Source organism: Ursus arctos, unplaced genomic scaffold (genome assembly GCF_023065955.2).
Source record: "Ursus arctos isolate Adak ecotype North America unplaced genomic scaffold, UrsArc2.0 scaffold_4, whole genome shotgun sequence".
Classification (NCBI taxonomy): domain Eukaryota; kingdom Metazoa; phylum Chordata; class Mammalia; order Carnivora; family Ursidae; genus Ursus; species Ursus arctos.
Window position 1 is genome coordinate 78712440 of NW_026623056.1, and position 27346 is coordinate 78739785.

The 27346-nt window shown below is 37.0% G+C and overlaps 1 pseudogene; it reads right to left on the bottom strand.

The window, feature by feature from the left end:
• On the bottom strand, window positions 1-27346 carry LOC125281489 (acyl-CoA-binding protein-like; annotated as a pseudogene).

Genomic DNA, 27346 nt, shown 5'->3' on the forward strand with positions numbered 1-27346 from the left:
TTATATCCCATATTTTTTCTACAGCTCTCCTACTTTGTTGATGTAAGCTTTCATGGCATCTTCCTTGGAAGTCCCTTTCAGCTGATTCCAGGCATCCCACTTGGCCTTGCCTTTGAGATCCAACAGCCCAGGCCATTCTGTCTTTAGGTCACCCACAGTTGCTTGTTTGTAGTGGCTGTAGATGAACAATATCGCATCATCTGCTGGTTTGCAAGGATTCCAGAGAGTCCACAGAGGCAGCAAGGAGCAGGGAGCAATAGCCGATGATGTGACTCAGGTATCTTATTGTTTTTGGTGCAACAGTAGATGGGATTGATTCCTTAATTTTCTTTCTGTTTCTTCATTATTGGTGTATAAAAATACAATAGATTTCTGTACATTGATTTTGTATCCTGTAACTTTACTAAATTTGTGTATCAGTTCTAGCATTTTTTTTTGGTGGAGTCTTTTGGGTTTTCTATATAGAGTATCATATCATCATATCATCTGCAAATAGTGAAAATTTTACTTCTTCCTTACCAAATGGAATGCCTTTTATTTCTTTTTATTATCCGATTGCTGTGGCTAGGACTTCCAATACTATGTTAAATAACAGTGGTGAGAGTGGACATTGTTGTGTCTTTCCTAACTCTCAGGAAAATGGGGAAAAGTCTCCCAGTTTTTCCCCTTTGAGGATGATATTAGCTGTGGGTTTTTCATATATGTCTTTAATTATGTTGAGGTATGTTTGTTTCCTCTAATCCTACTTTGTTGAGGGTTTTTTTTTTTAATCATGAATGGTTGTGGTACTTTGTCAATTGTTTTTTTCTGCATCTATTTAAGTGATTTGTATCTTTTCTTTTATTAATATTGTATCACGTTGATTGATTTGCAAATTCTGAACCACGCCTTGCAACGCAGGAATAATTTCCACTTGATTGCGGTGAATGATCTACTTAATGAATTGTTGGATTTAGTTTGCTAATATTCTATTGAGAATTTTTGCATCCATGTTCATCAGGGATATTGGCCTGTAGTTCTCTTTTCTAGTAGAGTCTTTATCTGGTTTTTATATCAGGATAATGCTGGGCTCTTAGAATGAATTTGGAAGTTTTCCTTACTTTTCTATTTTTTGGAATAGTTTGAGAAGAATAGGTATTAACTCTTCTTTAAATGTTCTGTAGAATTCACCTGTGAAGCCATCTGGCCCTGGACTTTAGTTTGTTGGGAATTTTTCGATTATTGATTCCATTTCTTTTCTGGTTATCAGTCTATTCAGGTTTTCTGTTTCTTCTTGTTTCAGTTTTGGAAGTTCATATGTTTATAGGAATTTATCCATTTCTTCTAGGTTGTCCAATTTGTTGGCATATAGTTTTTGATAATATGCTCTTATAACTGCATTTCTGTGGTGTTAGTTGTTATTTCTCCTCTCTCATTTGTGATTTTATTTACTTGGGTCCTTTCACTTTTCTTTTTGATAAGTCGGGCTAGATGTGTATCGATTTTATTGATCTTTTTAAAGAACCAGCTCCTGGTTTCACTGAACTGTTCTATTGCTTTTTTGGTTTCTATATCATTTATTTCTGTTCTATTCTTTATTATTTCCTTCCTTCTATTGGCTTTAGGCTTCATTTGTTTTTCTTTTTATAGCTCCATTAAGTGTAAGTTTAGATTGTTTATTTGAGATTTTTCTTACCTCTTGAGAGAAACTTACATTGCTCTATACTTCCCTTTTAAGACTACTTTTGCTACATCCCAAAGGTTTTGGACCATGTGTTTTCATTTTCATTTGTTTCCATGTATTTTTAAATTTCTTCTTTGATTTCCTGGTTGATCCATTGTTTAGTAGCATGTTTTTAGCCTCCATGTATTTATGGTCTTTCCAAATTTTTCCTTGTGGTTGACTTCTAGTTTCAGAGCATTGTGGTCAGAAAAGGTGCATGGTATGATTTCAATCTTTTTGTATTTGTTGGGGCCTGTTTTGTGAGCTAAAATGTGATCTGTTCTGGAGAATGTTCCATGTGCATTAGAACAGAATGTGTATTCTGCTGTTTTAGGGTGGAGTGTTCTAAATGCGTCTGCTAAGTCCACCTGGTCCAGTGTGTCTTTCAAAACCAGTGTTTCCTTGTTTATTTTCTGTTTAGATGACCTGTCCATTGATGTAAGTGGGGTATGAAAGTCCCCTACTATTATTGTGTTATTATTAATTAGTTCCTTTATGTTTCCTAATATATATATATATATTCCCATGTTGGGTGAATATATATATATATATATATATATTCCCATGTTGGGTGAATAAATATTTACAATTGTTATATCTTCTTGTTGGATTGTGCCCTTTGTGATTACATAATACCCTTCTTTGTCTCTTTTTACAGTCTTTGTTTGAAAGTCTAGTTTGCCCAATATAAGTATTATTATTCCAGCTTTCTTTTGACATCCATTTGCATCATAAATGTTTCTCCACCCCCTCACTTTCAATCTGAAGGTGTCTATCAGTCTAAAATGAGACAGCAAATAAATGGGTCTTTTTTTTTAATCCATTCTGGCATGCTATGTCTTTTAATTGGAGTGTGTAATCCACTTACAGTCAAAGTAATTATTGATTGATATGTATTCATTGTCATTTTATTACTTGTTTTGTTATTGTTTCTGGAGATTTTCTCTGATCCTTTCTTGTCCTTGTCACTTTTGGTGTCTCCTTTTAACTCAAAGAGTCCCCTTTAATATTTCTTGTAGTGTTGGTTTAGTGGTCATGAACTCCTTTAGTTTTTGTTTGTCTGGGAAACTCTTTATCTCTCCTTCTATTCTGAATGATACGCATACTGGGTAGAGTATTGTTGGCTGAAGGTTTTTCCCAGTCAATATTTTGAATATATCATGCCACTCCCTTCGGGCTTGCCAAGTTTCTGTTGAGAAATCTCCAGCTAGCCTTATGGGTTTTCCCTTGTAAGTCAAGGACTTCTTTTGTTAGAATAGATATAGGTATTACCTAAGGGATACTTCAGGGAAGGGTGGTATGGGTATTGCAGTTTATATCATCTTTTATCTAGGTTTCTGTTATGGAATACTATCTCACTAATTTTTCTACACAGGGCAAATGCCTACTATTAGCATTCACTTTTCCAGAGATATTGTGACTCAGATTTAGTTTCCTGGGGCTATAGGATATTTGCACTATCAACTGTGAGTTAATGCTTTTCCTCTTCCTTTTACTTCTCTTTACCTCAGTGAGTTTCTTTCTTCTTAGAGCCCAGTGTATCTGAAATAAAAATGGTACATCAGCCTGGATTCTCCTTCGACTTCAATTTCCTTCCACTTTATGGTTACACAACACTGAGTTACTCTACAATGGCTTTCCTTCTTTCACCGTTACCAAACCATTCCATAAGATGTTATCATTTTAAGAAAAATTTTTTGAGTTACACTTCCCAGAATAGAGATAATGACATTTGGCAAAATGTTCATTCTGAAGATACATATAATATGAATGTGAAAGCATGGGGTTCCTGGGTGGTTCAGTTGATTAAACATCTGCCTTCAGCTCAGGTCATGATCCCAAGGACCTGGGATCAAGCCCTACATCAGGCTCAGCAGGAAGTCGGCTTTTCCCTCTCCTTCTGCCCCTCCCTCTTCCCACGCTCTCTCTCTCTCTCAAATAAATAAATAAAATCTTAAGAAAAAAAAATGAATGTGAAAGCACTCGGATCCTCCTTGTTTTACTTAAGATATCAGAATATTTGGCAAGGTTGCTCCACAGTTTGTGGTTTTGGGGTTATAATTCTTTCTCTGAAGATGTTATCTTTTCTTTTTCTAGTTTTGTTTTTGCCGTCAGTAAGTTTTAATAGAGAAGCAAGAGGTAAAATGCTTTATTCAATGCCTTATAGTGTCCATGTTTCTGAACACTCATTTTGAGATTAAATAATAATTGTAAATGTATGTGATTCATTTTCTACCCTTTTTTCTAGTCATTTGAATACATGAAAACCAAGTATAAATTTTTTTTTTTAAAGATTTTATTTATTTATGTGACAGAGAGACAGCCAGAGTTAGAGGGAAGACAGCAGGGGGAGTGGGAGGGAAGAAGCAGGCTCACAGCGGAGGAGCCCGATGTGGGACTCGATCCCGGTACGCTGGGATCACGCCCTGAGCCGAAGGCAGACGCTTTAACGACTGCGCTACCCAGGCGCCCCAAGTATAAATTTTCTGAACAATAAATCAAATCATTTGTTGATGTTCTGATTCCTATAATTCTATCTTCCAGCCTACCTCCACTTCCTATGACAACTACATGAATGTGAAACAAATGATTGACTAAAATTTTAAAAATAAAAATAAGTGGTTTTAAAAAATAAAAATAAATAAAAAATAAAAATAGGCAGTCTAAAAATTTTGTTGGGATAAATAGCTAAAGATTTTAAAAACTGAGTTTTCAATTTGTTTAAAAAGAAAAGGGTTTAAGAAAGCATAAATTTTGCTATTTTCAAGATTAATTTATATCTCCATAGATTTCTTATTTATATGTATAACATTAAAGTAAAACTTATTTCAGGGCTATCATGTTGAAACCATTTACATTTGTGTGTGTGTGCGGCGGGGGGGGGAATGTGATTCTTTTTTCCTAGAAAAATAGTTAATGAAGAGGAAATAAAAAATGAAATAAGGAAATCTTCATAAATCATAGTATAAATTCATGTCATGAGTGATTCAAATCAAGCACTACACAGGAGAGAGAGAACTGATTCATCCAGCTCAGAAATATTTGAAGAAGGAATTTGAAAAGGTCCTTGCAAAGCACATTTTGTGTGGATTGATGAAGACGTCTGGGCTTGCATGAAAGTTATAAACAAAGGCACAAAAGAATCAAGTTGAACAAAGGAAGAAAAAATGAGCAGAGGTTGACAGGCTACTGAACATGTATCTCACTCATATAATTTTCTTTGAATTATCTAAGCACATGAATAGTTTTTTTCATAGATTATAAACACCTCAAGCAACATGTCTCAAGTAGGGATTACCTATATCTAAGTGTATTTAAGATGCAATTTGAGTATATTTAAACTGCAGATTCCCAGTTCACGTTCTATACCTATTGAATTAGAGTCTCTGGGCCTGGAATCGAGTTGAATATCTGCATCTTTGCACAAAAAATCCAAGTGATTTCTGCCCACTAGGATTTTATTTTTTTATTTTTTTTAAAGATTATTTATTTATTTATTTGACAGAGATAGACAGCCAGCGAGAGAGGGAACACAAACAGGGGGAGTGGGAGAGGAAGAAGCAGGCTCCAAGCAGAGAAGCCCGATGTGGGACTCGATCCCGGAACGCCGGAATCACGCCCTGAGCTGCAGGCAGACACCTAACGACTGCGCTACCCAGGCATCCCTGCCCACTAGGATTTTAAAACTACTCATATCTTTGTGTCTACATGAGATGAGGAATGTTCACTACACTGATTGTGGAAACTGTTTCACAACATGTGTGAGCCCAGTCATTGTGCTATACACCTGAAATCTGTACAGTGCTCTATGTCATTATGTCTCGATAAATCAGAAAGGGGAAAATTACAAGCACTCATCCAAAGAGTAGGGCACAATCTCTTTAGTAATCTTTATTCAATCTCCTGTGCAATCTTCCTAAGATTCTAAATAAATATTTAAAAGTGGTAATGTTAAGATCTAAGATGTTTCCCAAGTGAAGCTGGTTTTCTTAGAAATGAGAAGTGTACTTGAATCTACATATCAGGAAAATGAAGCCCAAAAACTCTCCTTAAATTTCCAAGAAAGGCAATTTTCTTAATCCATACTCCTTTTAATAGTGCATCGGCTTTGGGCGTCTTGTTAATTTTACAGCTAATAAATCTATCAATGAATCTACAAATCCTTGTTAATAAATGACTATAATTTAGCAACATAGAGGTGATGCAGGAGGAGAGGAGTTGTATAAGTCACAAAATGACCCAGGAGTTTACGAACAAGTTGAGAAAACAGAAGAAAATTTGTAAAAGTAGAGATATTTGCATGGTATTAATTTTAAATGTTGCTGCTCTTCAGAGGCTAAGGAGGAACAAGATCTTTTTGTAGTAAAGCCAGGTTTCAATAAGTCACTGGGCTAAGATCTGGATTTAAAAGCTGAATAATTTGATTTACCCATTACAGAAAACACCAAAATAGTCACTATCCCACAATTTGGGGGAGGGGATCAAATATAAAATAGCATTTGTCTCATAATAATCTAGTACTTGTCATTTAGCTTCTTCTAGTGTAACATGGATTTCATAGAATATTATACTTCAATAGCATTTCATCAAAATTTCATTTTCAGTAAATCCAATTTCCTCATTCTTATAAAAGTTCCCCACAGTGCTAAGAAAACAAGAAACTGGCCTCTAGATGATGCCTGTTCTTGTTCACATTTATTTTTAAATTTGACCTTTCTTCAGAGGAAAAGTTCTGTTGTCATATTATGACAATACAAGGGGTATCTTTAATTTGAATTTACTTAACATTCTTTTCTATTAGAATCTCACAATATTGCTAATTTTTAACATCATTTTAAATCTGAGAGCCTGAATACAGGTTTCTACAGTTTTATATTTCACTTTTATATGTTCTGTTATTATTTGGGGGCAGGAAGAGTTAACTTACACTGCAATTTTAGCATAATCTAGAATGCAGTTAAAGTAAAAAAAAAAAGTTGATACATGTGCTTATTTCTCCTTTATTTTAGATTGCAGTCTTATATAGATTTAAATTAAGGCTTAGGAGTCCCCTTGATTCAGATTTACCTTTTCCTATTTGGTAATTTTGATGTATTAAGAACAGAAAATTAGGTAAAACTAATGACTAATAATAAATATGAAGATAAAGAGACATATTGTTGACAAATGGGGCCAACTTCAAAACTCATGCTCTTGGGACTGTTTCCTCACCTAAAAACTATATTGTAATTGATTGATCGATTTGGTTATAATTTTCCTTTCAATTATCTCCATTTAGCAATTGCATAGAATTGAAGAGCAAATGCATTACAATTGAAATTATTTCTACTACTACTTCTAATAAGGCAAACGCATTGCACTAAGTCCATCATGTATGCATGCAGTTACTCTAAGGTGTATTCAGGTAAATACCTCATGCATGAGTCCAAGGAAGGCAGTAGAGAGTGATGTTTCTCTATCTAATTCTCTTTTCTAGTAGATGCTAAAAGAAAACATTCTTATCACTGTGTATATGCCAGACCTAAGTGTTTGGGCATGTGTTTAATACAGGCATTTGCAGAAGTCCCTCTATCTAAGTCAAATAACAATAACTTCATTATTAATTCAAAATTATGTGTTTCACAGCATAGACTATTACTGAGAAGTTCCAGTATTGTATTTTAGACAGTAAGTAGATAGCCAAAATATTGGGGAATTCTAGGCTTGCATCTCAGGCATGGAAATATTTAGCAAATTTTTTTTAAAAGATTTTATTTATTTATTTGACAGAGATAGCCAGTGAGAGAGGGAACACAAGCAGGGGGAGTGGGAGAGGAAGAAGCAGGCTCCCAGCAGAGCATAGAGCCCGATGTGGGGCTCGATCCCAGGACCCTGGGATCAGGCCTTGAGCCAAAGACAGACACTTACCGACTGAGCCACCCAAGGCCCCATATTTAGCAAATTTTTGAGCTAGCCTAAGTATTTGTTCCCATACAATGCGCAATGATTAGGAAGCTTATCTTCTTAACACTGGAGAATCCCCAGGTGGTTCTCAGGACTCGGAAGCAGTCATATGACCGTGTACTCTCACCAACAATTTACAGAATGCAGCTTTACAAAACAGCAACATCAGTAAAGACACTGACCTTCTGAGGTGGGAAAAAATGTTAATTTTGGCCTGGAGTGTCTTAGCCCCTGGACAAGTCTTACTGTTTCCTAACCTGTAGTTTGCATACACTCGTGTGATAATTTTGACCATCTACACCCAGGAAACTTTCAAAAGATAGAGTCAGGAAATTACATGTGGAGGAATAATTCAATATGTACATTTTTAAATGACATTTTCTACAGACTGTCTTCAAAAGTTTAACACTGAAGTAGAATGAGACTGATCCTTTATTATTAAACAAGCTTTACAAATAACAAAGGGAATTATGGCATCTTAGCTGTAATGATTAAGAGAAATGTGAATGCTGATTATTCACTGATTATCCATAGAATGAATCATGCTGTTGTGTAGAACTTTGGCATGACACAGCTTTCCCTAAATTGTCTAAGAAGGAAATTGTTAGAATTTACATAGATCAGCCCATAAAGGTATTGCATAATTTTATACCTTTATAATTTAAGTTAGGATATAAAACAAAATTGAATTAAACCGTGATTGATAATAGTAGAAAATACGCAGCAGTCTAAGTATACTTCGGAGTTTTACATGTTTAAAATTATCCTGGTTGTGTGGTAGATTTTTAAACTAGCTGGTCTTTCTTCATCCTTGAATAAAATTATCTTGTTGCCATAATGTACCAAGGAGCTTACCAAGATGAGCTCAAAGCATTCCAGGGTTTGCTTTCATGAGTTTGATGGACGTTCTTGTAAAACTAGTGTTCTCTTAGTCACATGGCCAGCAGGTGTGTAGTGCTTTGTTTTAGTTCTATTTCAGCTGCTGGTGTGTTGCTTATCTCTTTGAAGTTTTCCTTTGAGAACTTTGAAAGAAATTGTGTTTCTCTCAGATTTCTTGTAAATCAGATAATCTCGCATTCAGTGAGGATCCGAAGACAATTGTGTGTGTGTAGGCTGATTTTCCAGCTCTGAAGTCAGGCTGGCAGGGTTCAAATCTTGCTCCCATTTTCTTCTGATGATTAGTTTGTTTCCTTACACTCTCCTTGCCTTCTTTTGTCATCTGCAAAATGAGTATGATGGTAATAGTAACTATAATTTGTCAAGCGAAGGGTAATTTAACTAATCAACTTACTTATAGCAGAGGTTGGTGCAAAGCAAGTACGCAATAGGCATCATTAGTATTACATTATTTTATTTTGTCTGACGGGTCAGGAAATAGCTATGAAATGCTTAATCTTAAATAAGGAACATTAATAGAAATAGAAATTAAGAAAATATACTTATTGGAGCAACCTATTAAGAATATAAAGTTTCAATCTAATTGTTTCTTAAGTGGATTTGAAGCACATGAACGTATACATATTTTAAAATACATTATTACAGGTGTGCCTGGGTGGGTCAGTCAGGAAAGCATCTGCCTTCAGCTCAGGTCATGTTGCTGGGATCAAGCCTCATGTCAGGCACCAGGCTCAGCAGGAAACCTGCTTCTCCTCTCCATCTGCCCCCCACCCCCTGCTCATTGTTCTCTCTGTCAATAAATAAATAAAAAATATTTTTTAAATGTAAAAAATAAAAAAGAATAAAATACATGATTACATAGTTGAGGAGAAAATACTACCTCTTACAGCAATACCTAGCACATTAGTAAAAACTAGCAATTGAATACATCCTAAAAATTAACACAGATTATAGTTTACTGACCATAAAGAAAAAAGACAAATATAAGAAACAAACAAACAAACAAAATACATAGTGTCAAGAAAACGCCAAGACTGCTCACCTACTCTTTTAACTATTCTTCAAACTTAGCATTCGTTTCAATTAAATGAGATAAACTGTGTTGAAATGCATAGAACAGTGTCTGGCATCTGGCAGGTATTCCAGAATGCTCATCTCTGTGCTTTGCTCTCAATTGCCTGGGTTGTAGCATTATTAAGACCAGTGACATTTTGGCACCACTAGGCTAATTAGGTGATAGTTTTCTTTTACTCACTATGGAATTTGTACATCCTGAAGTTAGTGCTCACCTGCTGTGTGGGTGGGTTACGTGGGATGTGCTAGAACGTAATGGTTAAAAGAGAGCATTCAGGAGCCAAACCATTTAGATTCATCAGATTGGATCATTTATTGGCTCTGAGAGGTTAGGCCATTTATTTATCTTTCTGAGCTCTCACTTGTGAGAATCAGAAGGGTTAATATATAAAGTATCACTTATAGATTCTCAGCTCAATAATTATAATGTTTGCCATGATTTTATTACTATTATCATTACCATCATTATTAATCACTTCAAGCATCCTTACTGGACAAAGCCAAGTAGAAGGACTGATATCCTACTACTCAAGGAAAAAAAAAATATGAGCGCTAAAAGGCATTTAACTCTCGACACTTGAGTATTTAAAAGAGTTCGCTTTATCTCTTTGCTCATATTTTCTTTATCATTTAGTCTTTTTTTTTTTTCCTTTACTCAGGGGTTTGGTGTTGGGTAGTGGTTCTGCTAGGCTGGTCAAGGTTCATACCACAGGCAGTGGATTTTATCCAGATAGTTCCTGGTTTCTTCCTTTTTTAAATAAATCAAATTCATGGCTGAGGTTGATAAGAGGGCTTCTGTCCATTGGCAAACGGCACTGTAGCCACAGGCCTCTTATTAAAGCTTGAGAGAAAATGGTGATTACTAGTGTTTGTGGCCAAATTTTGTGCATGCCTGCCCACTGGGTTTGTTTGGATACCAGGAAATTATGGACTGTATGATTTGAATTAGGGTAAGATATTAAACCTTTGGAGCCATTCTGTAGCAGAAGACTGTGTTGTAAAAGAATATTGGACAGCACCCGTTTGACCAAGTCAGTGAGCTTAGCTTAGTCATGAGAATTCCAAGTGAGTTTCCTGACCTTGAGATGTAGACACAGTGCCAAGGAAATATCATCAGGAGACCAAGGGTAGATACTGATCTTTATTTTAATGAGAGGGTTTTAGTGCTAACGTAGTCATCTAACTCAACCCCATCATTTCCAGGCCTTAAACATTCTAGCTGCCTGTCTCACGAAATGGGAGAAGTTCCCTCAATATTATCATCAGAAATGTCACGTCATGCCTGTCCTTCCAGTTCAGCTACTTAGCTCATTTTCTTTCTTTAAAAAAAAAATTGTTTTGTTGTTTTATTTCGTTTTCCAAAACATGTTCTTCAGTTAGTTATGGCTAGTAATAGCCCTTCATTGGGCTGGATGCCCGGGGTTCCATTTTCGTACGATTTCCACGGCAATGTGCTGATGCTGACTGTACTGCATCAGTATTACCCCCCACTCCTGGTGGCTTTGTTCTTCCTTTGTTAAACCACTTCCTGCCTTTTGTGGTTGCTTTGTTATCACCTAGCAAAGTAACTAGTGTCACCTGGGAAATTAATTGCAAGGTCAAAGTGCTTTAATGGCTTTAATCCTTAAAAGACATAAAATGTCTTTTCACAACGTTTCATGCGTGAGAGAAAGGACCACACCACCAGTTAACTCCATGGGTAATGAATTGTCTGTAGTAATGGGCAGGGCATCAAGAGAGCTGTGTGTCCTGCCATAGAAGTAAGAGAGCAGATGCTGAGGCAGGGCCCAGTGGTCCTTTTTCAGCCTATGTGGATTTCACATGCTAGAACAGCTATCGCCTGTTTTCTTAGGTAAAGGGTATTGTTTTATACAGCCACAAAGATAACTTTTACCAGGAGACTAAATACAGATCAGCTATTATCTTCTCTTATTAAGAGTGTACTACAAAGAACTTTTGATTAATTTTTTTGAGGCAGTGGGGTATTCATTCATTTATTTATGGTTTCATTAAGCTTGTGTTTTAAGATTTTAATAAGAACTTGATGAACTTCTTCCTTTCTTTTTTTTTTTTTTAAAGATTTTATTTATTTATTTGACAGAGATAGAGACAGCCAGCTAAAGAGGGAACACAAGCAGCGGGAGTGGGAGAGGAAGAAGCAGGCTCCTAGCAGAGGAGCCTGATGTGGGGCTCGATCCCACAACGCCAGGATTACGCCCTGAGCCGAAGGCACGCTTAACCGCTGTGCCACCCAGGCGCCCCATGAACTTCTTCCTTTCTATTTAAGCCTTAACTTTCTCTTTAAAAAAAAAAATGATTTATTTCTTTATTTTAGGGAGAGAAAAAGAGCACGTGCAAGATTAGGGGGAGGGACAGAGGGAGAGACAGAATCTCAAGCAGACTCCATGCTGAGCATGGAGCCTGATATGGGGCTCGACCTCATGACCTTAAGGTCATGGCCTGAGCCAAAACCAAGAGCCAGACACTCAACCAACTGAGTCACCCCGGTGCCCCTAAACTTTCTCTTTTTAAGTCCTGCATACAAGCCATAATCTCATGTAATGTCTTGCTGGATGGCTATACAGAGGATGGCTTATTCTTGCATGGCTTTGTGCTAGGATTCAGATGTCCAGTGCCCATCCCCAAATTATGTCTCAACCTGGGACAGGGTGGCCTTGGTAACATCCTTATTACTGTCCTTCATATGTGTATTCAAAGCCACGGTTTCTCAGATTGTCAGTGAACCATGCTTGCTACTTGTCAGCAGACATAAGAGAGATTTTCACAAGTCAATGCCAGCCTGACATAGGACCCAGTGGTACAATACATTGTAACAGAATCCCATGGATTGTGGGTTTAGTATCCCTTGCAAAACATCTTTTTTTGACCCACTCACTGTGACTTGGGTAGTTCTCCTATGCCTGAGCAAGAATATGAGTGAGTGGATCCCTTCAGGACAATTATTTCTATGTTTCTCTGTGTCCTTTCTTCATCATGAAAGCTACAAAGAAAGCATCGGAGTAGGTGGGACAATGTGTGTTTGTTAGTCTGGTTCTTTTAATAATAAGGTCACATATCTAGTATATTAATTCCCTAGGATGGCCTTAACAAATCACTACAGACTGTGTGGCTTAAAACAACAGATATTGACTGTCTTACAATGTCAGAGGCCAGAAGTCTGAAATCGGGGTGTTGAAAGACCATGTTAAAGTCTCATTTCCAGATTAAAAGCCAAACAGATAAAAAAAAAAAAAACCAAAAATCTTTTTGATATGAGTTGTCCAACCAAAGGCACAAAAGGTCAGCACACTTTCTCCCATCTTAATTCTTCTCTCTTGATACAAAACAGGGGCCTTCCTAAAGCAAGCAGCTACCCACAGAATGGCTACTGTCGATAATAAGAATACTGAGAGCGAGCCCCCTCAGAACAGGGGTCAGAGGCTGTACAATCCCAACTTCAACTACTTTCATGAAAAATCAAAGAGCAAATATGATCTCCATGCCTAATCTGAGCAAGCAGGACATTCTCTACAGCACCCTTCCTCCATGATTGGGACTCAGACTTCTAATACGTCTTATGCAACTCCTAAGATCAAAAGAAGAGTCTTGGTCCTCTTAGCCCATCTCCGTAGGTTAGGGTGCTTCATATTTTCAATTCACTCTCTGTAACTCCATTTTTTTGCCTTGGGAAGCTGACTTTGTGGGCTGCCTCAAGAGGCAGCCTTCACGCTGGCTTCCGATGGACTTTAAGCTACCCATAAGAAGCATTAGCAGCAGAATGGAGGATGGGAAGAGTGAGGGGGTATTTATTCCTCAAGTTCTCTCCCTTGTGGGTTTCAGTAGGCTGAGTGTGTTGCTTTACCAGAAGCCGCAGCTCCTGTCATGCAGCTCACTGGGCATAGTTTCTTTCTCAAACAGTTCTGTTAAATGTTCCTTCCTGTAACTTTTCCAGGCCAAGGAGTAACTTTTCCTTGCCAAAGTTTACTGGGTTGTCCCTATTTGGTTTCACTAAACTCTGTCATAACTTTGCGATTAGTCCCTTTATTAAATACTCATCAATTACCTAATTTAAATATCTCCTTTCTTTCCTTCCTGCACCCGGACTGATAAAGATTGCTAGACCAGAAGAAAGGGCTTTCATTTTATTGATTTATTCCTGCTCAAATGGGAGCTTATTACACATCGAGTCAACCACTTCTTTCTTTTTCCCCTTTATGTTTATTTAGATATAATTTACATTCCTTCAAGTTCACACTTTGAAAGTGTAGAATTCAATATGTTTAGTATATTTGCAAGGTTGTGCATGCGATCACCACCACTCTCTACCCACAGCACATTTTCACCATCCCCCAAAGAAACTCAGTACTCACATTCACTCGCCATCCACCCTTGCCATAGCTCCTGGAAACACTAATCTACTTTCTGTAGATTTGCCTCTTCTGGACAATTCATGTCACAGGGTAATGGAATATGCAGCATTTTGTGTCTGGCTGCTTTCACTTAGCATAATATTTTCAAAGTCTGTTCGTGTTCTGTCATGTATTAATGAGTACTTCATTCCTTTCTATTACCAAATGATGTTCCATTATATGGATATACCACTTTTTACTTATACATTCATCAGATGATGGGCATTTGAGCTATTTTCACTTTTGAGCTATGATGAATAATACTACTATGAACATTAATGCATAAGTATTTGTGTAAACAAATAGAAAAATATTGTCAGTTTTCTTGGGTATATACCTAGGAGCAGAATTGCTGGCTCTTATGGTAATGCTACATTTAATTTTATTTAGAACTTCCAAGCTGCTTTTCAAAGCACCTTCATCACCTTACATTCCCATAAGCATTCTTTTTTTAGGAATATGAAATTTCCCAGAAGAATTCTCACTTCATCTAAATTACCATAAGAACACTCATAGCATTTCCTTATAGTTTTTATTTCTATAATTTCAATAGTGATGTTCCTCCTTTCATTCCAGATTTTAGTGATTTGAATCTTGTCTCTTCTTATAATGGCCATATTAGCTAAAGCATAGTCAATTTAGATCATCTTTTCAAAGTATCATCTTTTTGGCTCTGTTGATTTTGTATCTTATTTTTCTATTTTCTGTTTTATTTATTTCCACTCTAATCTTTACTGTTTCCTTCCTTCTGCATCCAATAATTCAACCAGTCTTTGCTAAGGGTCTTTGTATGCAATTGGGGCACACCTCCAACACCCAGCCAGGCAGTTGAAACTCTGACTTCCTCTTCATGTCCTGCTTTCCCAGAGCCTCCTGGTCAGCCGGTGGTGAGAGCGTAGGCCCTTCTCATATCTTCTTGAAAATAGGTTCTCTGCTTAGAATGTATGCCACCATCTCTCTGTATGTGGATTTTTAGATCCTCAGTAACGTCCCACAACTTTTGAAAGCCCTTTTGAAGGTATCTGGGTGGCTCAGTCACTTAAGTGTCTGCCTTCTGCTCAGGGCACGATCTCAAGGCCCTGGGATCAAGATTCGTAACGGCCTCCTTGCTCAGCGCGGAGCCTGCTTCTTTCTCCCACTCTGCCCCTCCCCCTGCTCATGCTCTCTCTCTCTCAAATAAATAAATAAAATCTTTTTTTTTTTAAAAAAGAGAAAACCCATGTTGACATCTCATTCTATAACTTTCTCTTTTAAGCATTATGGCTACTTATGATTTGTTCTAACCATTATTCCTTGCCTCGGGCTTCCATAACGTTAAAAAATTGCCTCTAAATATTTTCAACAAGTATCCCAGAGAAAAGGCTTTTCACACTGGGTAAGCTCCAAGTTAGGTCACATGAAGATAGAATTATAAGTGGGGTTTCCCACTGAACCACCTACCAGGTCAAATAATGACAGTTCTCTGGGAATGACACTTGTGGTTGCCAGACTGCCAGTAGTCATGATTGAGAGCTCTTTGTTTTAAGTCTACCAGGGTACTATAGAAAGGGACATGAGAATAGAGCAAATTAAAACACCACAAAGCTCACAATTCTTTCCGATATTAAGCCAACACACACACACACACACACACACACACACACACACACACACACACATGTCTGGAGTCTTGAAAGCACTTGGTTAATTTCTAGAGTTTAAAAAAAAAAATGGTTCTGAGTGTTTCTGCCAGTTATTTCATCGCCTGTATGAAGGAAATAATTTTCAGATGCTCTTTCTCTACCACTATCTCTTTCATATCACAGTAGAATTTAGTATCACTAGAAATGAAAATATTTTTATTAGCCCTTGCTGGTAAGGACTAATTATAAGATAAAAAGAAGATTTCTTTCACATATATGATTTAAATCCAATTTATAGTTAAGACTTAATCTCCAGCTTAATATCTTAGGAAATGATCTTCAATATTCATAAAGCCATGATATTTTCCTAAGTAACATAATTTAGCTGTAACTAGATACAGTTCTGATCCTTAACTGCTTTTCCTCAATTCATGTCTTTCCCCTAAACTCCCTGATAATTTAAAATTATCTGACTCCTATGATTATCTTCTGTTTGAAGTTTAACACTCCAGCATATAAGTATTTAGATGTAAATCTCCTGTAAATGAGGATGGCGGCCACATGTTAATCTATGAAGCTGAAACAGGATTCTTTTCTCTCTCTCAAACCTACAGGTTCCTGGTGAGCATTTAAGTGATGGCGTTTGCTTTGGCTACATCACGTCGTACTAGTTTCAAGTCTTTTCTAGGGTATGATTTCTGAAATTGCATATTCTAAACCTAGAAGGCAATGCTCATATGCTCCAAAGTGGATTCTGTGCATATTTTTTATTTGATAAGCCCATTTTAGTAATGTATGTTTTCCTTTCAGGCACTGGTCAAGAATTTAAAGCCAAGATTTTCATGAAAAACATATCCATGTTTAATTCCTGGTGCGTTTTTGACAAAAGGAAAGTAGTTTCTGCAGATGAACATCTATGTCATTATTTTTCCATAAGCACCATCAAATGTCCTATTTCATCATTTTTTAAAGATTCCTTTAATTATTTGAGAGAAAGAGAGAGCACAGTGGGGAGGGGCTGAGGGAGAAGGAGAGAGAGAACCTTAAGCAGACTCAGCACTGAGCATGGAGCCTATAGAGGGACTCAATCTCAAAACCCTGAGATCATGACCTGAGTTGAAATCGGGAGTTGGATGCTTAATGGACTGTACCACCCAGGTGCCCCTTTTCTGGCATTTTTAAATTAGGGTTTTCCTAGGGAATTATCTTCTAAGAGCAATATGATACTGACTTCCCCTTTTCCCCTTAACCACGGAGTGCGATAGAATTTTCAAACTTCCTTATAGGAATTAGTGAATGACTAATTATGCTGTAACTATCTCAAAAGAGAAATTGTCTGCCACTATCACCACAACATATGGCATCCCTGCCACCGGCATTACTATGATAACTACTAAGAGAAAAATTGATTCTTTTATGTCAATAATAGCTGCCTAAATGATAATCACTCGTTTGATAAACATTAGACTATCAGCCCCATCTGTTTCACTCAGCACCAGGTTGCCAGACCTAAGCACAATTCCTTATGCATAATGGTGCCCAGTAGCATAGGGTGAAATGACTCCAGTGCTCAAACTCTATTCCATTAACTCAAACATAATTTGCCTCTTGTGCAAGGGATCACACTCTCCTGTTTCCATGTTTTTTCCCATTTAACAGTAAATATCTGCAAGATTTTGCGATTTTCAAAAAGAGTTAAACACTCAATTTTCCCGCCTGAGACTCTGGTAGTCATACTTTCTTATCATAGTTTTATTGATAATCACATTTAGACTTGGAGAACTTGAGTGGGATTTATCCAAGAGTCACAAGGTGAGAAAATGTGAAAAAGAGGATTCAATCTCAGGGTTTATGACTCCGGAGGCTTTGTGTATTTCAATCTACCCATATGTTTTCAGTAGCATTTTTCAAAATTTGCAATGTGTCTTCCTAATATTTATCTTATATGGTCCCTTGATTTCTGCTCCTTTTCCAGCTTTGGATAAAGATAAGGTTTTGCTGATCTAATGTTGCATAGTAAATCACTCCAAAATTTATAACTTAAAAAAATTGTATATATTTTAACACACATGAACTGAGTTGAGCTGGGTATTTCTTGCTTGAGGTATCTCCTAAGTTGGCACTCAGAGAGTGGCAGAGAGTAGAGTCATTTGAATGTTCCACTGAACTGGACTGTCCAAGAGAGCTTCCTCAATTACATGCCTGACACTTTTGGTAAAATTTCTGAAAGAGCTGATGGAAGAGCTTTCTTTTTCATAGCTTGTTTGAGTTTCCTAAGAGCTTGGAGTGTCAGAGTAGTTGAATTTTTAAATGGCGGCTGGCTTCTCATAGAGTACACATTACAAGAGAGCAAGGAAGAAGCATGTCACATTCTATTGTCTATGCGGTACCAGGTCTGGTTCATTGTGGGTGAGGACTATACAAACATGTGTGAATACCGAATGGTAAGGTTTATTTAGGACTCTCTCTGGAAGCTAGCCATGATAGGCAGCATAAGATAATGATGAACATATGTATCTAGAGCTGCGTGACCACTTTCCTTACCTGTAAAGTAAGTTTAACTTATTGGATGACCTTGAGAAAGTTACTTAATTTTTCTTGGCCTTAGTTTCTATACCTTTTGAAAATATAACAATTACTTCCTTATAAGGTTGTGTCATATTTGGATGAGATAATCAACAAGAATAAACTGCAAACTGTAAAATGTGACCTCATTTTTTATTAATATTGGCATAGGAGCTTGGCTTCTCCTCTTTGAAAACCAACCCTTTCTTTACTGATAATTTCTCTATCCTCAGAGATGATAAACTTTAGGTCAAATTGCATCATGTGAACCCACAGTCCACCTCCACCACCACTGAACTCCAGGATCACATGTACTCAAGAGACAGTTTAAACAGCCAATTCACTTTCCAAAGCAACCATCTCTGACTAACCATCTCTCCCTCCCCTTCTCTATACCAAATATGCCTCAAATCTGGTAAAAACAACAACAACAACAACAAAAAAAAAAACCAACCAACCTAAGACCTTGCCTGGACAAGGTCGTAGATTCACCACCTTTACCTAAAATCATCTCAAGAATTATTCCATAAGCTTCTTTTTGGGTCCACATCTTTGAAGTAGGTAGATTCCAGTAACCTGAGTAGGAAGTGATACATATTAAACAGCAAACACAATCACAGGAGTTGGTTTTCACCCAATTCTTTAATTATCATTATTGTTCACTCTCCATTAAGGGAAAATGAGGACCTGAAGGGATAGAAAATAGGACAGTATCAGGTACATTTATTAGGAGGAGAAAGGCAGAAAAATGGAGGAGCAATGAAATGCATATGTGGAAACTTATATTTTGAAGATAGTAATATAATAGAATAAAACTCAGTATAAAAAGAACTTTTATACTCTGAACCAATCCTTAAGGCAAAAGTTAACCGTTGCTTTTCTTTCACTCATTGCACTAAAAGAGATATCTGAATCATAGCTCCTCCTTTGAAACCAATGCAGATGGGAATGATTCAGTACAGAGAGAAATCCTGGGGAAGAACCCAGAGAGACTAATCTTTAGGAAAATGTTCTCTAATAATAGGATGGAAGTGTTTGGTCTTTGGTAGGAGCACTGACAAACTAACCACTCTCAAAGGAAGGAAGCCAAAGGATGTGACTTCAGATGCAGATATGTTGATAAGATTGATGGTGGAAGCATCAGGAAATTCTCCTTTGATTGATTTAATTTTCTTAGTGAAATGAAAATGCAGGCCATCATCAGAGAGAAAAGGGAAGAAGTGTTGGAGGTTTAAAGAAGGAGAGGAAAGTGTAAAATTCTGATGGATATTGATGTCAAAAGGACCAAAAAAGGGGATTAGTGTGGATGGTGGGAAAAAAAAAAGGGTTTTGCTTTTCTCAACTCTGGAATTACATGCTACACTGGCCTGGAGCTGCTAATAGCCATCTTTCCAAACATGTGGAAAAGTGTGACTGAAAATAAAGCCAGCACTGAGAAAAGCAGCCCATATATAGAATAAGGGATATAAAATTCTCACGATACCTTTCAAGGACATGGAAGCAGCCAGGCTTGAATACAGAACTCCTCCTGAGCTTGTCTAGTGTATGAGTGCACAAATTCTTTCTTTGATTAAGTTTGTTTGAGCTTTTTGTGCTTTGGGGACTAGTTGTGGGTTTGTTTGTTTGTTTTGGTCGTTGTTTTTTGGGTTGGATTTTTTTGGGGGGGTCTCTTGCAGTTAAAAGAGTACTTAATATATCAGATAATTGAGGAGTACTAGGTCTTAAAAATAAATTCTTAAAATGACAAAAAATGCTGTATAAAAGGATAATCTAGCAGCTCGGTTATTGGAGTGGGTTTTAGAGTCAGAAAACTGCATTTGAATCCTGGCTGTTGTCCCTCTTAATGAGATGTGTAAACTGTGGATTTGCTTAATCTCTCTGAACTTCACATCTTCATCTGTTAATTGAACATAATGATGGTAAGAACTACCAAGTAGTAAGTCCCAAGCATTATACCAATGCTTTATTCACATTATCTTAATCAAGTCTTCCAATTCTCCAGTGAAGTGGGTATTATTATCTTGGTTTTACACGCAAAGAAAGTGAGATTAACAAGGTCAATAATTACCGTAACATCCACAACTAGTAAGGTGGCATTGAACCCATAGTTATGCTGCCTCAACCCTAGAATGCCTTTCACTTGCAAAAAAAAAAAAAAAAAAAAAATGTCTTAGCTTGGACAATAAACTATATAGTCACTGTTGCAAGTTGGATTTCTCAAGAAGCAGGCTCTGAGGTCAGAGATAAGCTTGCAGGAAGTTTATTGGGGAATTGTCTCTGGATCTCTACTAGACAGAAAAGGAAAGGAAGCAAGATCAGGCAGAGAGAAGAAGAACAAGAGCCTCAGGCAATCCCACATGGAACTCCGAAGCTGGAAAGGCCCTTTGGAGTTTTTATATCTGGAGCAAGGGGGTCTAAGCTGTCATAGCACCGCACCATCCCACTCAGTGCATAGGGTCCAGTCCCCAGAAGGGGAGTGATTTTGGGCAAGAGAGTACTCTTTACCTGAAGACAATTTCTTGAGAGACCTGACAGCTGAGAGCTTTTCTGCTGGCAGCATTCCCAATAGCGGGGGGAATAAGTCCTTCAGGAGAAAGGCCAGACTTCATAACAGGATCCATCACAGCTGTAAACGTTCCTTACACATGAAGCACTGCTTCCAAGCTTTTCTGAGGATTAATGAAAGTATACCTACCCTGTCATTAAGAGCACATGGTATATATTTATGTATATGTATATATACATAGTTATGTACATATATATGTGTATATATACATATTTGTATTATTCAATAAATGGCAGCAACAATTATTTTATTAAAAATATTACAGTACATTTCTGGGCACCTAGGTAGTTCAGTCAGTTGAACGTCTGCCTTCAGTTCAGGTCATGATCCCAGAGTCCTGGGATTGAGCCCCACATTGGGCTCTCTGCTCAGTGGGGAACCTGCTTCTCCCTCTCCTGCTGCCTGCTTGTGTTTGCTCTCTCTCTCTTTCTCTGTCAAATAAATAAATAAAATATTTTTAAAAAATAAAAAAATAAAAATTATGTAGTACATTTTATAATGCACTATCTGTGGCATATAATATATTACAATAAAATGAATACTATTATTATAAATTTATCACTTTAAAACAAGAAGTCTGAAATAAATAAGAGTTTGTGTGAGTGGGCAAGATGTATGGCTATCAAATTCACTATTGAAATCTATTATTGTCATACTCCAAAGCTTTTGAGACCATCAACCTCTTTAAACACAAAGAGGGGAAAATGTTTTTCCCTTACCTTATTGTTGTCTTGTTTAAGAACAAAACCCAAAATTGGGGTAGACAAGAAGAAGGTCTATCTGGGAACCCCATTAAACAACTTGGCTGACCATGTCTGTGTTCTTGCTGTGCTATTTGTTAACTCTACTCCTAAAAATCTGTGGGGATAACCAGAGACTTTAACTAAGCATATTAGTAGTAAAAGTTAAAGTCCCTCTCCAATTACTCTGACCTGATTTCAAATAAGAACAGCCCATCCCTCCAGGGGCTAGGGCCATTGGAGTATATACACCCAGAACCACATACTTGGGATTTCCAACCAAAAAACTTTAAAACTTTTCCTTAGCATCTTAACATCCTTCCGTAAGGGGCATCTTAGGCACTGCGTTTGCTAACGACCTTCATGTAGTAGCATCTTCTGGCAACAGGTCAAACGTTGGCTGCCCCTCCCTTGCTCCAAGTGTGCCTGGCTACTTCTGTTGTCTCTTGAACTTATGCTAAACAAGACCATCAGATTAGTTTTTAGAACATAGGTAACTCTTACAAGTTTGGAAGACCTAATTGAAGTCAATTTATATACTGCATGAGTAAGTTTGAAAGAAATGTAATGTTCAATTAGCAAATAATTTATTGATTTTTTAAAAAAGATTTAATTCATTTATTTGAGAGAGAGAGAGAGAGAGAACCCGCATGTGTGAGTGGGGGAAGGGAGATAGGGGAAGGGAGAGGGACAAGTAGACTCTGCACCAAACCCAGAGCCCTTTGTGGGGCTCAATCTCATGACCCTGAGATCATGACCTGAGCTGAACTCAAGAGTTAGATGCTCAACTGACTGAAACTCCCAGGCACTTCTGGCAAATAATTTAACTATTACTTAAGTTTTCATTACTTGAACTCACATGCATTTTGTCTCAATTTTAATCCCTGATTTACAAATTTTTCAGTGGTTGCTTTGGATAATAGGTATGTTTTGGAATGTACATGTGAGTTTTCCAAAGGAAAGTAAAATGAAAGGTGATATTTTTTTCTTGGAGTAGAATTCATACAAGTCATGTATATAAATAAAATTGATATAAATTTCCATATTAGCTCTGATTGATGGGGAAAAGATAAGATATTTTCAAACCTACCTTAAAAATACACATACAGTGGATTTTACTCTCAGGATACCTTTTCATGATTTCCGTGCCTGGGAGAAAACATGGCGTTATTAATCCTTGTGAACCCTTGACCCTCGTTCCTATAAAGACAGTAAGAACAAGTCTCGGTTATTAAAGAAATCTTGACATAGACACATTCTTTCTTTTATAGTGAGAAATAAAAAGGATTTCCTTTACTCTAGGGGGAGGCTATTAAAGCTTAATATTACAATGTTCTCTAAGGGGGGAGAGAAGTTCGTTTTTACACTCCAAGGGAAGTGTACGGTTCACTCAAAATTACACAAAAAGTGTAGTTTTTTCACATAAATGCACAATATGGAGGCTATTTGTGATGTTATAAAGAGTAATAAAAAGTAAAAGCAAAACACGTCTGCTAAGAATACAGACTAAGTACTCTTCCTATAAAAGAAAAAAATGAGAAAAATTCTTATTAGACTAGCTTCCAAAAGTTTATTATTTTAATTATTGTATGAAGGTGTCATTTAATGTTATAAAGAGTAGAATTTAGTCAGGTAACAAACCGTTCAAGCATGTATAATACATCCAAATAACTTATTTTACTACAAATGATGACAGGAACTGACAGACAGATAACATTTACTATCAATCTTTACTTGAGGAAGTTTAATATTGGGATGTTGTAAAAAGTGACGGGTAAATGTTATTTAAGAATGTGTCTTTGCTTCTTCCTGTGGTTTTACATCCAAAGATATAAAAAATCATAAATGCTGAATTTATTTTGTTACCGTAACACAACTATGTGTCATGACATGATTGTTTTGCTATTAATACCAATTAATCAATCCATATCTATCTTTTTCATACTCCAAAGCCAACTCAATATCACAAAATATTTGTTTGCCAGACTACACTTTGTTTTTCAGACACAGCCTTCAGAATTTGCTGATTTATTGTTTGATTATAGTTTTCCAAGAGAAGAAAGAAAGAAAGAAAGAAAGAAAGAAAGAAAGAAAGAAAAGAAGAAGGAAGGAAGGAAGGAAGGAAGGAAGGAAGGAAGGAAGGAAGGAAAGGAAAAAAGAAAGGAAAGAAAAGAAAAAAGGAAGAAAAGGAAGGAGGAAGGAGGGAAGGAGAAAGAGAAGGGAGGAGAGATAGAGGGGGAGACGTGGAGGGAGGGAGGAAAGAAGAAAAAGAGATGACCTAAATCACTAACCAATAAAAATCCTGGTATTGTATGTGAGTTTGCCAGCTATAACTGGGAATCTAATTTTTAAAATTATTTTTGTAACTGGGAACTTAAAAAATATAGTATCTCTCAAATTCAGTCCAAAACTACTGACTAACACTGTTCTAGAACTAGACAAGGTGGCAGACAATTCTTGGGAGAAACTGCCTTCTTGTACCTATAAACATGATATTTAAAAATAAACAAGTAAATAAAAATCTGCAAGTGAAATTTTATTATTCTTTGGAAGCGAACTTCATCGTGACGTAACAGCCATCCCTGGCTTCCTCTTTCAGCAGGGTTAGTTCTGTATTACGCAGGAGAATGAATGCCATGAAGAAATACATTGGTGGACAACAAAGTGGGAACTGAATTGAAGGGATACTTTAGAGTGATTGGTTAAGACAATCTCGAACTCCTTAGCATACTTCTCTTTTTTCAAATTCATATACCTTCTTAACATTCAAAAGCAAAAAAAAAAAAAAAAAATCTTTTGGATTCGACATTAGATTTAATTATTCTGCTTTGCTGTGGAGGGTCATATTTTAGTTTCTGTCAGACCAAAATTGATGAAGCGAAATTCTAAAACTCACGTGAAAAAAATGATCCAATGTTCCTATATAAAAATAACCCTTTTTCTTTTCTTTTTTTTTTAGTGACAAAGAGAAATACTCATTTTCTGAAAGCAGAGAGTCATGAAACAAGCAGAACAGAATGCAACTTTGTATTAAACCATTTTGTAAGTATCATATGGTCAACAATGCTTTTAGGTGTGTGTGTGGGGGGGTTGGGTTTTTTGTTTGTTTGTTTGTTTGTTTGTTTTTTGGTCATTTTAGACAAGTGTGCTTTAGCTCTATTTTGCTGACCTTGCATCTAATGCTTCTTTCACCTACCTCACCAAATGAAAATAGAAAAATTGTTTAGCTAGGGATGGCTGGGTGACTCAGTCGGTTAAACTTGGGTCATGATCCCAAGGTCCCGGGATCGAGTCCTGCATCTCTTCTCCTTCTCCCTCTGCCTTTCCCCCTGCTCGTGCTCTCTGGCTCTCTCTCTCTTTCTGTCGAATAAATAAATAAAATTTTAAAAGAAAAAATCATTTAGCTACTGAAAGGTACATAGAGAAAAGGAAATAACTACTCATTATTAACCTTGAACCTTGACATTGCTAAGTCACCAGTTATTGGAGATTTGGTTCTGTAATATATCTAAAATGCTTACTTTTTTTTTTCCCAGAGAAGAAAACCTTTTGAAACTGAGATATGGTACACTGGCACTAAACTAGGATTACATTTGTTGTTTCTGTAATAGCATTTTACATTTGACATTCCAATCACTATTTTTTTTCTGCTTGGAGGTGGTTTACTTAATCATTTTAGGCGATTAGCTTTCATAAGAAATGAAGGCCTGCCAGCATTTATGTAGTTTCCCCAAGTTCATTTTGGCCTCAGGCTTGTATTTATTCTTATTGAACTCCCTAGCTGGGATACCAGGTGAATACCTGGGAGAAAGAGAAAATTAATTCAAAAAGCAATAAAAATAAAATAACTAATAAAAACACAAAAGTATGCAGCATACTGGGAATCTTGTTCCATGAAAAAGCCAAGTCGTTCCTCTCCACATGGATGAGTTTTAGCATTTCCAACAATTAAATGAGTGTCATTTTTATTAGAATTTCTGTCCTCTGAATTAGGACAAAAGTCTTTTCTCCAAGAAATATTTGGCTCTATACATCGGTTTTGGCATACACTGTAATACAAAACACAAGAACAAAATGCTTTACCCTATCATTACAAAGTTTCAGCCTTATTTCTTCCCATATAGACACCAGTATTAAAATGGTGAGGGCTCATATACTCTGTGGTCTCTTTAGTCTTAGAGAAGTTTAAATAAATTACATAAAATTCTGTGAAAGGATCATTGGTAATTATACAAACAATCTAACAAGAAGTCAGCAAGCCACAATAGTGGTTCTCTATTTCTTTTTTCCTTTAAAATCTATATAAACAAATTTATAATATCCTTTTGGAGTCTAATTAAGGGTTCCACCCCATTACAGGCCAGAATCCTTTTACTGTGAAGAGGTCAAAAGCATTTCTCTCCACTGTGGCAAATGTAAATTTAATTACCTAATGCTAAGGAAGATTTGCTGGCAAAGATCATCGATATGCTGGTAAAAACCACAACAGAAAAGACTCTTCTCTCCATAGTGGGATTGGAATAGCTACATCTCCATTACTTTTATCTTTTTTTTTTTTAAAGATTTTATTTATTTATTTGACAGAGAGAGAGAGACAGCCAGCGAGAGAGGGAACACAAGCAGGGGGAGTGGGAGAGGAAGATGCAGCCTCCCAGCAGAGCAGGGAGCCTGATGCAGGGCTCGATCCCACAAACGCCTGAGCCGAAGGCAGACGCTTAACGACTGAGCCACCCGGGTGCCCCATACCTTTATCTTTATATGTAACCTGTATCTATCCAGGTGCAAGTGCTTGAAACTGAGGAATGGCGAGCGGCCCACAGTCTCAGATTATAGGTTGCATTTGGCCAAAAGAAAGACTTAGAATGGCAGATCTTATTTTTCTCTTGATACTCTTTCCATAGGCTTGCATATTGTCTGAAAGGTTTGCATATCTCTCCTTTCATGATATTGATATTTAGGGAGTTTACATATCCCCAGTTCTACCACATAGACGCAAACTCTTCACATTTTCTACGTTTTTTTTTTTTAATTCACTAGTATTTACCTTCATGTTTCCAAATAACCTTTAAGAAAGGTTTAACTCAATGGTTACTCAAACTTTTCACATTTCCAAGAAATGCCCATATTGAGCACTGCCCATGGAGCAGCTCTTGAAAACTAAGCCCTGGGCCACTGTGAGTAGGGGAAATAGGGACACTCGTATTTGTTATCCTTTGCCTCCTAGACTCATATACTCTGTCTTATTGGTTAAATGACCATGGGGTCAAGTTACATTCTGCACCTCCAAGGACAGTACCCAACCCATGAATATTATCTTCAAGTTTGAGCTTAGCTTCATTTTTAAAAGTCTATCGCAACATTTTCCCGGGCCACCCTTTTTTGAGATTTGTGATGTTTAGTATGGAATGGCTTGAGTCCATTTTTATACCATTCACCATGAACTTGTTTTCATTGCCCGTCGTTTTATAATACAGAATCCCCTGTCAGTATGACTTTAACCCTCCGGTTAGTGGTACTATCTTGGGCACTTAGGTGAATGAGGAAAGCAAACTTTTACATGGGTCCTGCTGAGGACCCCTGCTGACAGTTGTCGTGGAATGAGTCTAAAGTAATCAACTTGTAACTAAGTGGTTGGTCGTCCTCAGGAAAGAAGGTTCCAACATAGCCTCTGGTGATGGCAGGAACAATCACCTGCAGCAGCAGTAGCCGTATCAGCTTCGTGATGGGGAACCCCTATCAGTGGGCTTGCCGGCAGCCGCCATGGCTACCTCCATCACGAGCCCATTGTGCATGCGTGGTGTTGGCCAAGGAGAGCTGCTGGCTGACAT